This window comes from Lithobates pipiens, unplaced genomic scaffold (genome assembly GCF_037356315.1).
Source record: "Lithobates pipiens isolate NorthernLeopardFrog02 unplaced genomic scaffold, aLitPip1_a1.2 Scaffold_22, whole genome shotgun sequence".
Lineage (NCBI taxonomy): Eukaryota > Metazoa > Chordata > Amphibia > Anura > Ranidae > Lithobates > Lithobates pipiens.
The window spans coordinates 135,612,721-135,628,297 of NW_027507784.1; the positions used below are offsets into that span (position 1 = coordinate 135,612,721).

At 53.1% G+C, this 15,577-nt stretch overlaps 8 non-coding genes across 8 annotated transcripts; all 8 read right to left on the reverse strand.

Annotated features, from left to right (window-relative positions):
- Positions 1 to 36: 36 nt before the first annotated feature.
- TRNAC-GCA (transfer RNA cysteine (anticodon GCA)) lies at positions 37 to 108 on the reverse strand. The gene has a single exon. It is a non-coding gene; the product is annotated as a tRNA-Cys (tRNA).
- A 127-nt stretch (positions 109 to 235) lies between these two features.
- TRNAC-GCA (transfer RNA cysteine (anticodon GCA)) lies at positions 236 to 307 on the reverse strand. The gene has a single exon. It is a non-coding gene; the product is annotated as a tRNA-Cys (tRNA).
- Positions 308 to 434: 127 nt separating this feature from the next.
- TRNAC-GCA (transfer RNA cysteine (anticodon GCA)) lies at positions 435 to 506 on the reverse strand. Its single transcript has one exon. It is a non-coding gene; the product is annotated as a tRNA-Cys (tRNA).
- A 127-nt stretch (positions 507 to 633) lies between these two features.
- On the reverse strand, positions 634 to 705 carry TRNAC-GCA (transfer RNA cysteine (anticodon GCA)). The gene has a single exon. It is a non-coding gene; the product is annotated as a tRNA-Cys (tRNA).
- Positions 706 to 832: 127 nt separating this feature from the next.
- Positions 833 to 904, reverse strand: TRNAC-GCA (transfer RNA cysteine (anticodon GCA)). The gene has a single exon. It is a non-coding gene; the product is annotated as a tRNA-Cys (tRNA).
- Positions 905 to 2,428: 1,524 nt separating this feature from the next.
- Positions 2,429 to 2,500, reverse strand: TRNAC-GCA (transfer RNA cysteine (anticodon GCA)). The gene has a single exon. It is a non-coding gene; the product is annotated as a tRNA-Cys (tRNA).
- A 129-nt stretch (positions 2,501 to 2,629) lies between these two features.
- TRNAC-GCA (transfer RNA cysteine (anticodon GCA)) lies at positions 2,630 to 2,701 on the reverse strand. Its single transcript has one exon. It is a non-coding gene; the product is annotated as a tRNA-Cys (tRNA).
- Positions 2,702 to 12,425: 9,724 nt separating this feature from the next.
- Positions 12,426 to 12,497, reverse strand: TRNAC-GCA (transfer RNA cysteine (anticodon GCA)). Its single transcript has one exon. It is a non-coding gene; the product is annotated as a tRNA-Cys (tRNA).
- Positions 12,498 to 15,577: the final 3,080 nt, after the last annotated feature.

Consider the following 15,577-nt stretch of genomic DNA (forward strand, 5'->3'; position numbering starts at 1 on the left):
TCTCCCTTTTTCGGCGCGACTGCGGGCAAAACGCCGAGGGGGCACCCGGATTTGAACCGAGGACCTCTCGATCTGCAGTCGAATGCTCTGCCACTGAGCTATACCCCCCTTGCCTTGTCCTCGGTGTTTGAATTTTTTTTTTTTTTGTTTTTTTTTGTGCTAAACCGGCTCGACGGCATCGGTAAAGACACTCGCCGGCTCTCCCTTTTTCGGCGCGACTGCGGGCAAAACGCCGAGGGGGCACCCGGATTTGAACCGAGGACCTCTCGATCTGCAGTCGAATGCTCTGCCACTGAGCTATACCCCCCTTGCCTTGTCCTCGGTGTTTGAATTTTTTTTTTTTTTGTTTTTTTTTGTGCTAAACCGGCTCGACGGCATCGGTAAAGACACTCGCCGGCTCTCCCTTTTTCGGCGCGACTGCGGGCAAAACGCCGAGGGGGCACCCGGATTTGAACCGAGGACCTCTCGATCTGCAGTCGAATGCTCTGCCACTGAGCTATACCCCCCTTGCCTTGTCCTCGGTGTTTGAATTTTTTTTTTTTTTGTTTTTTTTTGTGCTAAACCGGCTCGACGGCATCGGTAAAGACACTCGCCGGCTCTCCCTTTTTCGGCGCGACTGCGGGCAAAACGCCGAGGGGGCACCCGGATTTGAACCGAGGACCTCTCGATCTGCAGTCGAATGCTCTGCCACTGAGCTATACCCCCCTTGCCTTGTCCTCGGTGTTTGAATTTTTTTTTTTTTTGTTTTTTTTTGTGCTAAACCGGCTCGACGGCATCGGTAAAGACACTCGCCGGCTCTCCCTTTTTCGGCGCGACTGCGGGCAAAACGCCGAGGGGGCACCCGGATTTGAACCGAGGACCTCTCGATCTGCAGTCGAATGCTCTGCCACTGAGCTATACCCCCCTTGCCTTGTCCTCGGTGTTTGAATTTTTTTTTTTTTTGTTTTTTTTTGTGCTAAACCGGCTCGACGGCATCGGTAAAGACACTCGCCGGCTCTCCCTTTTTCGGCGCGACTGCGGGCAAAACGCCGAGGGGGCACCCGGATTTGAACCGACGACCTCTCGATCTGCAGTCGAATGCTCTGCCACTGAGCTATACCCCCCTTGCCTTGTCCTCGGTGTTTGAATTTTTTTTTTTTTTGTTTTTTTTTGTGCTAAACCGGCTCGACGGCATCGGTAAAGACACTCGCCGGCTCTCCCTTTTTCGGCGCGACTGCGGGCAAAACGCCGAGGGGGCACCCGGATTTGAACCGACGACCTCTCGATCTGCAGTCGAATGCTCTGCCACTGAGCTATACCCCCCTTGCCTTGTCCTCGGTGTTTGAATTTTTTTTTTTTTTTGTTTTTTTTTGTGCTAAACCGGCTCGACGGCATCGGTAAAGACACTCGCCGGCTCTCCCTTTTTCGGCGCGACTGCGGGCAAAACGCCGAGGGGGCACCCGGATTTGAACCGACGACCTCTCGATCTGCAGTCGAATGCTCTGCCACTGAGCTATACCCCCCTTGCCTTGTCCTCGGTGTTTGAATTTTTTTTTTTTTTTGTTTTTTTTTGTGCTAAACCGGCTCGACGGCATCGGTAAAGACACTCGCCGGCTCTCCCTTTTTCGGCGCGACTGCGGGCAAAACGCCGAGGGGGCACCCGGATTTGAACCGACGACCTCTCGATCTGCAGTCGAATGCTCTGCCACTGAGCTATACCCCCCTTGCCTTGTCCTCGGTGTTTGAATTTTTTTTTTTTTTGTTTTTTTTTGTGCTAAACCGGCTCGACGGCATCGGTAAAGACACTCGCCGGCTCTCCCTTTTTCGGCGCGACTGCGGGCAAAACGCCGAGGGGGCACCCGGATTTGAACCGACGACCTCTCGATCTGCAGTCGAATGCTCTGCCACTGAGCTATACCCCCCTTGCCTTGTCCTCGGTGTTTGAATTTTTTTTTTTTTTTGTTTTTTTTTGTGCTAAACCGGCTCGACGGCATCGGTAAAGACACTCGCCGGCTCTCCCTTTTTCGGCGCGACTGCGGGCAAAACGCCGAGGGGGCACCCGGATTTGAACCGACGACCTCTCGATCTGCAGTCGAATGCTCTGCCACTGAGCTATACCCCCCTTGCCTTGTCCTCGGTGTTTGAATTTTTTTTTTTTTTGTTTTTTTTTGTGCTAAACCGGCTCGACGGCATCGGTAAAGACACTCGCCGGCTCTCCCTTTTTCGGCGCGACTGCGGGCAAAACGCCGAGGGGGCACCCGGATTTGAACCGACGACCTCTCGATCTGCAGTCGAATGCTCTGCCACTGAGCTATACCCCCCTTGCCTTGTCCTCGGTGTTTGAATTATTTTTTTTTTTTGTTTTTTTTTGTGCTAAACCGGCTCGACGGCATCGGTAAAGACACTCGCCGGCTCTCCCTTTTTCGGCGCGACTGCGGGCAAAACGCCGAGGGGGCACCCGGATTTGAACCGAGGACCTCTCGATCTGCAGTCGAATGCTCTGCCACTGAGCTATACCCCCCTTGCCTTGTCCTCGGTGTTTGAATTATTTTTTTTTTTTTGTTTTTTTTTGTGCTAAACCGGCTCGACGGCATCGGTAAAGACACTCGCCGGCTCTCCCTTTTTCGGCGCGACTGCGGGCAAAACGCCGAGGGGGCACCCGGATTTGAACCGAGGACCTCTCGATCTGCAGTCGAATGCTCTGCCACTGAGCTATACCCCCCTTGCCTTGTCCTCGGTGTTTGAATTTTTTTTTTTTTTTGTTTTTTTTTGTGCTAAACCGGCTCGACGGCATCGGTAAAGACACTCGCCGGCTCTCCCTTTTTCGGCGCGACTGCGGGCAAAACGCCGAGGGGGCACCCGGATTTGAACCGACGACCTCTCGATCTGCAGTCGAATGCTCTGCCACTGAGCTATACCCCCCTTGCCTTGTCCTCGGTGTTTGAATTTTTTTTTTTTTTTGTTTTTTTTTGTGCTAAACCGGCTCGACGGCATCGGTAAAGACACTCGCCGGCTCTCCCTTTTTCGGCGCGACTGCGGGCAAAACGCCGAGGGGGCACCCGGATTTGAACCGACGACCTCTCGATCTGCAGTCGAATGCTCTGCCACTGAGCTATACCCCCCTTGCCTTGTCCTCGGTGTTTGAATATTTTTTTTTTTTTGTTTTTTTTTGTGCTAAACCGGCTCGACGGCATCGGTAAAGACACTCGCCGGCTCTCCCTTTTTCGGCGCGACTGCGGGCAAAACGCCGAGGGGGCACCCGGATTTGAACCGACGACCTCTCGATCTGCAGTCGAATGCTCTGCCACTGAGCTATACCCCCCTTGCCTTGTCCTCGGTGTTTGAATTTTTTTTTTTTTTGTTTTTTTTTGTGCTAAACCGGCTCGACGGCATCGGTAAAGACACTCGCCGGCTCTCCCTTTTTCGGCGCGACTGCGGGCAAAACGCCGAGGGGGCACCCGGATTTGAACCGACGACCTCTCGATCTGCAGTCGAATGCTCTGCCACTGAGCTATACCCCCCTTGCCTTGTCCTCGGTGTTTGAATTTTTTTTTTTTTTTGTTTTTTTTTGTGCTAAACCGGCTCGACGGCATCGGTAAAGACACTCGCCGGCTCTCCCTTTTTCGGCGCGACTGCGGGCAAAACGCCGAGGGGGCACCCGGATTTGAACCGACGACCTCTCGATCTGCAGTCGAATGCTCTGCCACTGAGCTATACCCCCCTTGCCTTGTCCTCGGTGTTTGAATTTTTTTTTTTTTTTGTTTTTTTTTGTGCTAAACCGGCTCGACGGCATCGGTAAAGACACTCGCCGGCTCTCCCTTTTTCGGCGCGACTGCGGGCAAAACGCCGAGGGGGCACCCGGATTTGAACCGACGACCTCTCGATCTGCAGTCGAATGCTCTGCCACTGAGCTATACCCCCCTTGCCTTGTCCTCGGTGTTTGAATTTTTTTTTTTTTTTTTGTTTTTTTTTGTGCTAAACCGGCTCGACGGCATCGGTAAAGACACTCGCCGGCTCTCCCTTTTTCGGCGCGACTGCGGGCAAAACGCCGAGGGGGCACCCGGATTTGAACCGACGACCTCTCGATCTGCAGTCGAATGCTCTGCCACTGAGCTATACCCCCCTTGCCTTGTCCTCGGTGTTTGAATTTTTTTTTTTTTTTGTTTTTTTTTGTGCTAAACCGGCTCGACGGCATCGGTAAAGACACTCGCCGGCTCTCCCTTTTTTCGGCGCGACTGCGGGCAAAACGCCGAGGGGGCACCCGGATTTGAACCGACGACCTCTCGATCTGCAGTCGAATGCTCAGACTGCCACTGAGCTATACCCCCCTTGCCTTGTCCTCGGTGTTTGAATTTTTTTTTTTTTTTGTTTTTTTTTGTGCTAAACCGGCTCGACGGCATCGGTAAAGACACTCGCCGGCTCTCCCTTTTTCGGCGCGACTGCGGGCAAAACGCCGAGGGGGCACCCGGATTTGAACCGACGACCTCTCGATCTTCAGTCGAATGATACTCATGACTTTTCGGCGCGACTGCGGGCAAAACGCCGAGGGGGCACCCGGATTTGAACCGACGACCTCTCGATCTGCAGTCGAATGTAAAGACACTCGCCGGCTCTCCCTTTTTCGGCGCGACTGCGGGCAAAACGCCGAGGGGGCACCCGGATTTGAACCGACGACCTCTCGATCTGCAGTCGAATGCTCTGCCACTGAGCTATACCCCCCTTGCCTTGTCCTCGGTGTTTGAATTTTTTTTTTTTTTTGTTTTTTTTTGTGCTAAACCGGCTCGACGGCATCGGTAAAGACACTCGCCGGCTCTCCCTTTTTCGGCGCGACTGCGGGCAAACGCCGAGGGGGCACCCGGATTTGAACCGACGACCTCTCGATCTGCAGTCGAATGCTCTGCCACTGAGCTATACCCCCCTTGCCTTGTCCTCGGTGTTTGAATTTTTTTTTTTTTTTGTTTTTTTTTGTGCTAAACCGGCTCGACGGCATCGGTAAAGACACTCGCCGGCTCTCCCTTTTTCGGCGCGACTGCGGGCAAAACGCCGAGGGGCACCCGGATTTGAACCGACGACCTCTCGATCTGCAGTCGAATGCTCTGCCACTGAGCTATACCCCCCTTGCCTTGTCCTCGGTGTTTGAATTTTTTTTTTTTTTTGTTTTTTTTTGTGCTAAACCGGCTCGACGGCATCGGTAAAGACACTCGCCGGCTCTCCCTTTTTCGGCGCGACTGCGGGCAAAACGCCGAGGGGGCACCCGGATTTGAACCGACGACCTCTCGATCTGCAGTCGAATGCTCTGCCACTGAGCTATACCCCCCTTGCCTTGTCCTCGGTGTTTGAATTTTTTTTTTTTTTGTTTTTTTTTGTGCTAAACCGGCTCGACGGCATCGGTAAAGACACTCGCCGGCTCTCCCTTTTTCGGCGCGGACTGCGGGCAAAACGCCGAGGGGGCACCCGGATTTGAACCGACGACCTCTCGATCTGCAGTCGAATGCTCTGCCACTGAGCTATACCCCCCTTGCCTTGTCCTCGGTGTTTGAATTTTTTTTTTTTTTTGTTTTTTTTTTGTGCTAAACCGGCTCGACGGCATCGGTAAAGACACTCGCCCGGCTCTCCCTTTTTCGGCGCGACTGCGGGCAAAACGCCGAGGGGGCACCCGGATTTGAACCGACGACCTCTCGATCTGCAGTCGAATGCTCTGCCACTGAGCTATACCCCCCTTGCCTTGTCCTCGGTGTTTGAATTTTTTTTTTTTTTTGTTTTTTTTTGTGCTAAACCGGCTCGACGGCATCGGTAAAGACACTCGCCGGCTCTCCCTTTTTCGGCGCGACTGCGGGCAAAACGCCGAGGGGGCACCCGGATTTGAACCGACGACCTCTCGATCTGCAGTCGAATGCTCTGCCACTGAGCTATACCCCCCTTGCCTTGTCCTCGGTGTTTGAATTTTTTTTTTTTTTTTGTTTTTTTTTTGTGCTAAACCGGCTCGACGGCATCGGTAAAGACACTCGCCGGCTCTCCCTTTTTCGGCGCGACTGCGGGCAAAACGCCGAGGGGGCACCCGGATTTGAACCGACGACCTCTCGATCTGCAGTCGAATGCTCTGCCACTGAGCTATACCCCCCTTGCCTTGTCCTCGGTGTTTGAATTTTTTTTTTTTTTTGTTTTTTTTTGTGCTAAACCGGCTCGACGGCATCGGTAAAGACACTCGCCGGCTCTCCCTTTTTCGGCGCGACTGCGGGCAAAACGCCGAGGGGGCACCCGGATTTGAACCGACGACCTCTCGATCTGCAGTCGAATGCTCTGCCACTGAGCTATACCCCCCTTGCCTTGTCCTCGGTGTTTGAATTTTTTTTTTTTTGTTTTTTTTTGTGCTAAACCGGCTCGACGGCATCGGTAAAGACACTCGCCGGCTCTCCCTTTTTCGGCGCGACTGCGGGCAAAACGCCGAGGGGGCACCCGGATTTGAACCGACGACCTCTCGATCTGCAGTCGAATGCTCTGCCACTGAGCTATACCCCCCTTGCCTTGTCCTCGGTGTTTGAATTTTTTTTTTTTTTTTGTTTTTTTTTGTGCTAAACCGGCTCGACGGCATCGGTAAAGACACTCGCCGGCTCTCCCTTTTTCGGCGCGACTGCGGGCAAAACGCCGAGGGGGCACCCGGATTTGAACCGACGACCTCTCGATCTGCAGTCGAATGCTCTGCCACTGAGCTATACCCCCCCTTGCCTTGTCCTCGGTGTTTGAATTTTTTTTTTTTTTTTTGTTTTTTTTTGTGCTAAACCGGCTCGACGGCATCGGTAAAGACACTCGCCGGCTCTCCCTTTTTCGGCGCGACTGCGGGCAAAACGCCGAGGGGGCACCCGGATTTGAACCGACGACCTCTCGATCTGCAGTCGAATGCTCTGCCACTGAGCTATACCCCCCTTGCCTTGTCCTCGGTGTTTGAATTTTTTTTTTTTTTTTTGTTTTTTTTTGTGCTAAACCGGCTCGACGGCATCGGTAAAGACACTCGCCGGCTCTCCCTTTTTCGGCGCGACTGCGGGCAAAACGCCGAGGGGGCACCCGGATTTGAACCGACGACCTCTCGATCTGCAGTCGAATGCTCTGCCCACTGAGCTAATCCCTTGCCTTGTCCTCGGTGTTTGAATTTTTTTTTTTTTTGTTTTTTTTTGTGCTAAACCGGCTCGACGGCATCGGTAAAGACACTCGCCGGCTCTCCCTTTTTCGGCGCGACTGCGGGCAAAACGCCGAGGGGGCACCCGGATTTGAACCGACGACCTCTCGATCTGCAGTCGAATGCTCTGCCACTGAGCTATACCCCCCTTGCCTTGTCCTCGGTGTTTGAATTTTTTTTTTTTTTTGTTTTTTTTTGTGCTAAACCGGCTCGACGGCATCGGTAAAGACACTCGCCGGCTCTCCCTTTTTCGGCGCGACTGCGGGCAAAACGCCGAGGGGGCACCCGGATTTGAACCGACGACCTCTCGATCTGCAGTCGAATGCTCTGCCACTGAGCTATACCCCCCTTGCCTTGTCCTCGGTGTTTGAATTTTTTTTTTTTTTTGTTTTTTTTTGTGCTAAACCGGCTCGACGGCATCGGTAAAGACACTCGCCGGCTCTCCCTTTTTCGGCGCGACTGCGGGCAAAACGCCGAGGGGGCACCCGGATTTGAACCGACGACCTCTCGATCTGCAGTCGAATGCTCTGCCACTGAGCTATACCCCCCTTGCCTTGTCCTCGGTGTTTGAATTTTTTTTTTTTTTTGTTTTTTTTTGTGCTAAACCGGCTCGACGGCATCGGTAAAGACACTCGCCGGCTCTCCCTTTTTCGGCGCGACTGCGGGCAAAACGCCGAGGGGGCACCCGGATTTGAACCGACGACCTCTCGATCTGCAGTCGAATGCTCTGCCACTGAGCTATACCCCCCTTGCCTTGTCCTCGGTGTTTGAATTTTTTTTTTTTTTTGTTTTTTTTTGTGCTAAACCGGCTCGACGGCATCGGTAAAGACACTCGCCGGCTCTCCCTTTTTCGGCGCGACTGCGGGCAAAACGCCGAGGGGGCACCCGGATTTGAACCGACGACCTCTCGATCTGCAGTCGAATGCTCTGCCACTGAGCTATACCCCCCTTGCCTTGTCCTCGGTGTTTGAATTTTTTTTTTTTTTTGTTTTTTTTTGTGCTAAACCGGCTCGACGGCATCGGTAAAGACACTCGCCGGCTCTCCCTTTTTCGGCGCGACTGCGGGCAAAACGCCGAGGGGGCACCCGGATTTGAACCGACGACCTCTCGATCTGCAGTCGAATGCTCTGCCACTGAGCTATACCCCCCTTGCCTTGTCCTCGGTGTTTGAATTTTTTTTTTTTTTTTTGTTTTTTTTTGTGCTAAACCGGCTCGACGGCATCGGTAAAGACACTCGCCGGCTCTCCCTTTTTCGGCGCGACTGCGGGCAAAACGCCGAGGGGGCACCCGGATTTGAACCGACGACCTCTCGATCTGCAGTCGAATGCTCTGCCACTGAGCTATACCCCCCTTGCCTTGTCCTCGGTGTTTGAATTTTTTTTTTTTTTTGTTTTTTTTTGTGCTAAACCGGCTCGACGGCATCGGTAAAGACACTCGCCGGCTCTCCCTTTTTCGGCGCGACTGCGGGCAAAACGCCGAGGGGGCACCCGGATTTGAACCGACGACCTCTCGATCTGCAGTCGAATGCTCTGCCACTGAGCTATACCCCCCTTGCCTTGTCCTCGGTGTTTGAATTTTTTTTTTTTTTTGTTTTTTTTTGTGCTAAACCGGCTCGACGGCATCGGTAAAGACACTCGCCGGCTCTCCCTTTTTCGGCGCGACTGCGGGCAAAACGCCGAGGGGGCACCCGGATTTGAACCGACGACCTCTCGATCTGCAGTCGAATGCTCTGCCACTGAGCTATACCCCCCTTGCCTTGTCCTCGGTGTTTGAATTTTTTTTTTTTTTTGTTTTTTTTTGTGCTAAACCGGCTCGACGGCATCGGTAAAGACACTCGCCGGCTCTCCCTTTTTCGGCGCGACTGCGGGCAAAACGCCGAGGGGGCACCCGGATTTGAACCGACGACCTCTCGATCTGCAGTCGAATGCTCTGCCACTGAGCTATACCCCCCTTGCCTTGTCCTCGGTGTTTGAATTTTTTTTTTTTTTGTTTTTTTTTGTGCTAAACCGGCTCGACGGCATCGGTAAAGACACTCGCCGGCTCTCCCTTTTTCGGCGCGACTGCGGGCAAAACGCCGAGGGGGCACCCGGATTTGAACCGACGACCTCTCGATCTGCAGTCGAATGCTCTGCCACTGAGCTATACCCCCCTTGCCTTGTCCTCGGTGTTTGAATTTTTTTTTTTTTTTGTTTTTTTTTGTGCTAAACCGGCTCGACGGCATCGGTAAAGACACTCGCCGGCTCTCCCTTTTTCGGCGCGACTGCGGGCAAAACGCCGAGGGGGCACCCGGATTTGAACCGACGACCTCTCGATCTGCAGTCGAATGCTCTGCCACTGAGCTATACCCCCCTTGCCTTGTCCTCGGTGTTTGAATTTTTTTTTTTTTTTGTTTTTTTTTGTGCTAAACCGGCTCGACGGCATCGGTAAAGACACTCGCCGGCTCTCCCTTTTTCGGCGCGACTGCGGGCAAAACGCCGAGGGGGCACCCGGATTTGAACCGACGACCTCTCGATCTGCAGTCGAATGCTCTGCCACTGAGCTATACCCCCCTTGCCTTGTCCTCGGTGTTTGAATTTTTTTTTTTTTTTGTTTTTTTTTGTGCTAAACCGGCTCGACGGCATCGGTAAAGACACTCGCCGGCTCTCCCTTTTTCGGCGCGACTGCGGGCAAAACGCCGAGGGGGCACCCGGATTTGAACCGACGACCTCTCGATCTGCAGTCGAATGCTCTGCCACTGAGCTATACCCCCCTTGCCTTGTCCTCGGTGTTTGAATTTTTTTTTTTTTTTGTTTTTTTTTGTGCTAAACCGGCTCGACGGCATCGGTAAAGACACTCGCCGGCTCTCCCTTTTTCGGCGCGACTGCGGGCAAAACGCCGAGGGGGCACCCGGATTTGAACCGACGACCTCTCGATCTGCAGTCGAATGCTCTGCCACTGAGCTATACCCCCCTTGCCTTGTCCTCGGTGTTTGAATTTTTTTTTTTTTTTGTTTTTTTTTGTGCTAAACCGGCTCGACGGCATCGGTAAAGACACTCGCCGGCTCTCCCTTTTTCGGCGCGACTGCGGGCAAAACGCCGAGGGGGCACCCGGATTTGAACCGACGACCTCTCGATCTGCAGTCGAATGCTCTGCCACTGAGCTATACCCCCCTTGCCTTGTCCTCGGTGTTTGAATTTTTTTTTTTTTTGTTTTTTTTTGTGCTAAACCGGCTCGACGGCATCGGTAAAGACACTCGCCGGCTCTCCCTTTTTCGGCGCGACTGCGGGCAAAACGCCGAGGGGGCACCCGGATTTGAACCGACGACCTCTCGATCTGCAGTCGAATGCTCTGCCACTGAGCTATACCCCCCTTGCCTTGTCCTCGGTGTTTGAATTTTTTTTTTTTTTGTTTTTTTTTGTGCTAAACCGGCTCGACGGCATCGGTAAAGACACTCGCCGGCTCTCCCTTTTTCGGCGCGACTGCGGGCAAAACGCCGAGGGGGCACCCGGATTTGAACCGACGACCTCTCGATCTGCAGTCGAATGCTCTGCCACTGAGCTATACCCCCCTTGCCTTGTCCTCGGTGTTTGAATTTTTTTTTTTTTTTGTTTTTTTTTGTGCTAAACCGGCTCGACGGCATCGGTAAAGACACTCGCCGGCTCTCCCTTTTTCGGCGCGACTGCGGGCAAAACGCCGAGGGGGCACCCGGATTTGAACCGACGACCTCTCGATCTGCAGTCGAATGCTCTGCCACTGAGCTATACCCCCCTTGCCTTGTCCTCGGTGTTTGAATTTTTTTTTTTTTTGTTTTTTTTTGTGCTAAACCGGCTCGACGGCATCGGTAAAGACACTCGCCGGCTCTCCCTTTTTCGGCGCGACTGCGGGCAAAACGCCGAGGGGGCACCCGGATTTGAACCGACGACCTCTCGATCTGCAGTCGAATGCTCTGCCACTGAGCTATACCCCCCTTGCCTTGTCCTCGGTGTTTGAATTTTTATTTTTTTTGTTTTTTTTTGTGCTAAACCGGCTCGACGGCATCGGTAAAGACACTCGCCGGCTCTCCCTTTTTCGGCGCGACTGCGGGCAAAACGCCGAGGGGGCACCCGGATTTGAACCGACGACCTCTCGATCTGCAGTCGAATGCTCTGCCACTGAGCTATACCCCCCTTGCCTTGTCCTCGGTGTTTGAATTTTTATTTTTTTTTGTTTTTTTTTGTGCTAAACCGGCTCGACGGCATCGGTAAAGACACTCGCCGGCTCTCCCTTTTTCGGCGCGACTGCGGGCAAAACGCCGAGGGGGCACCCGGATTTGAACCGACGACCTCTCGATCTGCAGTCGAATGCTCTGCCACTGAGCTATACCCCCCTTGCCTTGTCCTCGGTGTTTGAATTTTTTATTTTTTTTTGTTTTTTTTTGTGCTAAACCGGCTCGACGGCATCGGTAAAGACACTCGCCGGCTCTCCCTTTTTCGGCGCGACTGCGGGCAAAACGCCGAGGGGGCACCCGGATTTGAACCGACGACCTCTCGATCTGCAGTCGAATGCTCTGCCACTGAGCTATACCCCCCTTGCCTTGTCCTCGGTGTTTGAATTTTTATTTTTTTTTGTTTTTTTTTGTGCTAAACCGGCTCGACGGCATCGGTAAAGACACTCGCCGGCTCTCCCTTTTTCGGCGCGACTGCGGGCAAAACGCCGAGGGGGCACCCGGATTTGAACCGACGACCTCTCGATCTGCAGTCGAATGCTCTGCCACTGAGCTATACCCCCCTTGCCTTGTCCTCGGTGTTTGAATTTTTTTTTTTTTTTGTTTTTTTTTGTGCTAAACCGGCTCGACGGCATCGGTAAAGACACTCGCCGGCTCTCCCTTTTTCGGCGCGACTGCGGGCAAAACGCCGAGGGGGCACCCGGATTTGAACCGACGACCTCTCGATCTGCAGTCGAATGCTCTGCCACTGAGCTATACCCCCCTTGCCTTGTCCTCGGTGTTTGAATTTTTTTTTTTTTTGTTTTTTTTTGTGCTAAACCGGCTCGACGGCATCGGTAAAGACACTCGCCGGCTCTCCCTTTTTCGGCGCGACTGCGGGCAAAACGCCGAGGGGGCACCCGGATTTGAACCGACGACCTCTCGATCTGCAGTCGAATGCTCTGCCACTGAGCTATACCCCCCTTGCCTTGTCCTCGGTGTTTGAATTTTTTTTTTTTTTGTTTTTTTTTGTGCTAAACCGGCTCGACGGCATCGGTAAAGACACTCGCCGGCTCTCCCTTTTTCGGCGCGACTGCGGGCAAAACGCCGAGGGGGCACCCGGATTTGAACCGAGGACCTCTCGATCTGCAGTCGAATGCTCTGCCACTGAGCTATACCCCCCTTGCCTTGTCCTCGGTGTTTGAATTTTTTTTTTTTTTGTTTTTTTTTGTGCTAAACCGGCTCGACGGCATCGGTAAAGACACTCGCCGGCTCTCCCTTTTTCGGCGCGACTGCGGGCAAAACGCCGAGGGGGCACCCGGATTTGAACCGACGACCTCTCGATCTGCAGTCGAATGCTCTGCCACTGAGCTATACCCCCCTTGCCTTGTCCTCGGTGTTTGAATTTTTTTTTTTTTTGTTTTTTTTTGTGCTAAACCGGCTCGACGGCATCGGTAAAGACACTCGCCGGCTCTCCCTTTTTCGGCGCGACTGCGGGCAAAACGCCGAGGGGGCACCCGGATTTGAACCGACGACCTCTCGATCTGCAGTCGAATGCTCTGCCACTGAGCTATACCCCCCTTGCCTTGTCCTCGGTGTTTGAATTTTTTTTTTTTTTGTTTTTTTTTGTGCTAAACCGGCTCGACGGCATCGGTAAAGACACTCGCCGGCTCTCCCTTTTTCGGCGCGACTGCGGGCAAAACGCCGAGGGGGCACCCGGATTTGAACCGACGACCTCTCGATCTGCAGTCGAATGCTCTGCCACTGAGCTATACCCCCCTTGCCTTGTCCTCGGTGTTTGAATTTTTTTTTTTTTTGTTTTTTTTTGTGCTAAACCGGCTCGACGGCATCGGTAAAGACACTCGCCGGCTCTCCCTTTTTCGGCGCGACTGCGGGCAAAACGCCGAGGGGGCACCCGGATTTGAACCGACGACCTCTCGATCTGCAGTCGAATGCTCTGCCACTGAGCTATACCCCCCTTGCCTTGTCCTCGGTGTTTGAATTTTTTTTTTTTTTGTTTTTTTTTGTGCTAAACCGGCTCGACGGCATCGGTAAAGACACTCGCCGGCTCTCCCTTTTTCGGCGCGACTGCGGGCAAAACGCCGAGGGGGCACCCGGATTTGAACCGACGACCTCTCGATCTGCAGTCGAATGCTCTGCCACTGAGCTATACCCCCCTTGCCTTGTCCTCGGTGTTTGAATTTTTTTTTTTTTTTTTTTTTTTTGTGCTAAACCGGCTCGACGGCATCGGTAAAGACACTCGCCGGCTCTCCCTTTTTCGGCGCGACTGCGGGCAAAACGCCGAGGGGGCACCCGGATTTGAACCGACGACCTCTCGATCTGCAGTCGAATGCTCTGCCACTGAGCTATACCCCCCTTGCCTTGTCCTCGGTGTTTGAATTTTTTTTTTTTTTTGTTTTTTTTTGTGCTAAACCGGCTCGACGGCATCGGTAAAGACACTCGCCGGCTCTCCCTTTTTCGGCGCGACTGCGGGCAAAACGCCGAGGGGGCACCCGGATTTGAACCGACGACCTCTCGATCTGCAGTCGAATGCTCTGCCACTGAGCTATACCCCCCTTGCCTTGTCCTCGGTGTTTGAATTTTTTTTTTTTTTGTTTTTTTTTGTGCTAAACCGGCTCGACGGCATCGGTAAAGACACTCGCCGGCTCTCCCTTTTTCGGCGCGACTGCGGGCAAAACGCCGAGGGGGCACCCGGATTTGAACCGACGACCTCTCGATCTGCAGTCGAATGCTCTGCCACTGAGCTATACCCCCCTTGCCTTGTCCTCGGTGTTTGAATTTTTTTTTTTTTTTGTTTTTTTTTGTGCTAAACCGGCTCGACGGCATCGGTAAAGACACTCGCCGGCTCTCCCTTTTTCGGCGCGACTGCGGGCAAAACGCCGAGGGGGCACCCGGATTTGAACCGACGACCTCTCGATCTGCAGTCGAATGCTCTGCCACTGAGCTATACCCCCCTTGCCTTGTCCTCGGTGTTTGAATTTTTTTTTTTTTTTGTTTTTTTTTGTGCTAAACCGGCTCGACGGCATCGGTAAAGACACTCGCCGGCTCTCCCTTTTTCGGCGCGACTGCGGGCAAAACGCCGAGGGGGCACCCGGATTTGAACCGACGACCTCTCGATCTGCAGTCGAATGCTCTGCCACTGAGCTATACCCCCCTTGCCTTGTCCTCGGTGTTTGAATTTTTTTTTTTTTTTGTTTTTTTTTGTGCTAAACCGGCTCGACGGCATCGGTAAAGACACTCGCCGGCTCTCCCTTTTTCGGCGCGACTGCGGGCAAAACGCCGAGGGGGCACCCGGATTTGAACCGACGACCTCTCGATCTGCAGTCGAATGCTCTGCCACTGAGCTATACCCCCCTTGCCTTGTCCTCGGTGTTTGAATTTTTTTTTTTTTTTGTTTTTTTTTGTGCTAAACCGGCTCGACGGCATCGGTAAAGACACTCGCCGGCTCTCCCTTTTTCGGCGCGACTGCGGGCAAAACGCCGAGGGGGCACCCGGATTTGAACCGACGACCTCTCGATCTGCAGTCGAATGCTCTGCCACTGAGCTATACCCCCCTTGCCTTGTCCTCGGTGTTTGAATTTTTTTTTTTTTTGTTTTTTTTTGTGCTAAACCGGCTCGACGGCATCGGTAAAGACACTCGCCGGCTCTCCCTTTTTCGGCGCGACTGCGGGCAAAACGCCGAGGGGGCACCCGGATTTGAACCGACGACCTCTCGATCTGCAGTCGAATGCTCTGCCACTGAGCTATACCCCCCTTGCCTTGTCCTCGGTGTTTGAATTTTTTTTTTTTTTTGTTTTTTTTTGTGCTAAACCGGCTCGACGGCATCGGTAAAGACACTCGCCGGCTCTCCCTTTTTCGGCGCGACTGCGGGCAAAACGCCGAGGGGGCACCCGGATTTGAACCGACGACCTCTCGATCTGCAGTCGAATGCTCTGCCACTGAGCTATACCCCCCTTGCCTTGTCCTCGGTGTTTGAATTTTTTTTTTTTTTGTTTTTTTTTGTGCTAAACCGGCTCGACGGCATCGGTAAAGACACTCGCCGGCTCTCCCTTTTTCGGCGCGACTGCGGGCAAAACGCCGAGGGGGCACCCGGATTTGAACCGACGACCTCTCGATCTGCAGTCGAATGCTCTGCCACTGAGCTATACCCCCCTTGCCTTGTCCTCGGTGTTTGAATTTTTTTTTTTTTTTGTTTTTTTTTGTGCTAAACCGGCTCGACGGCATCGGTAAAGACACTCGCC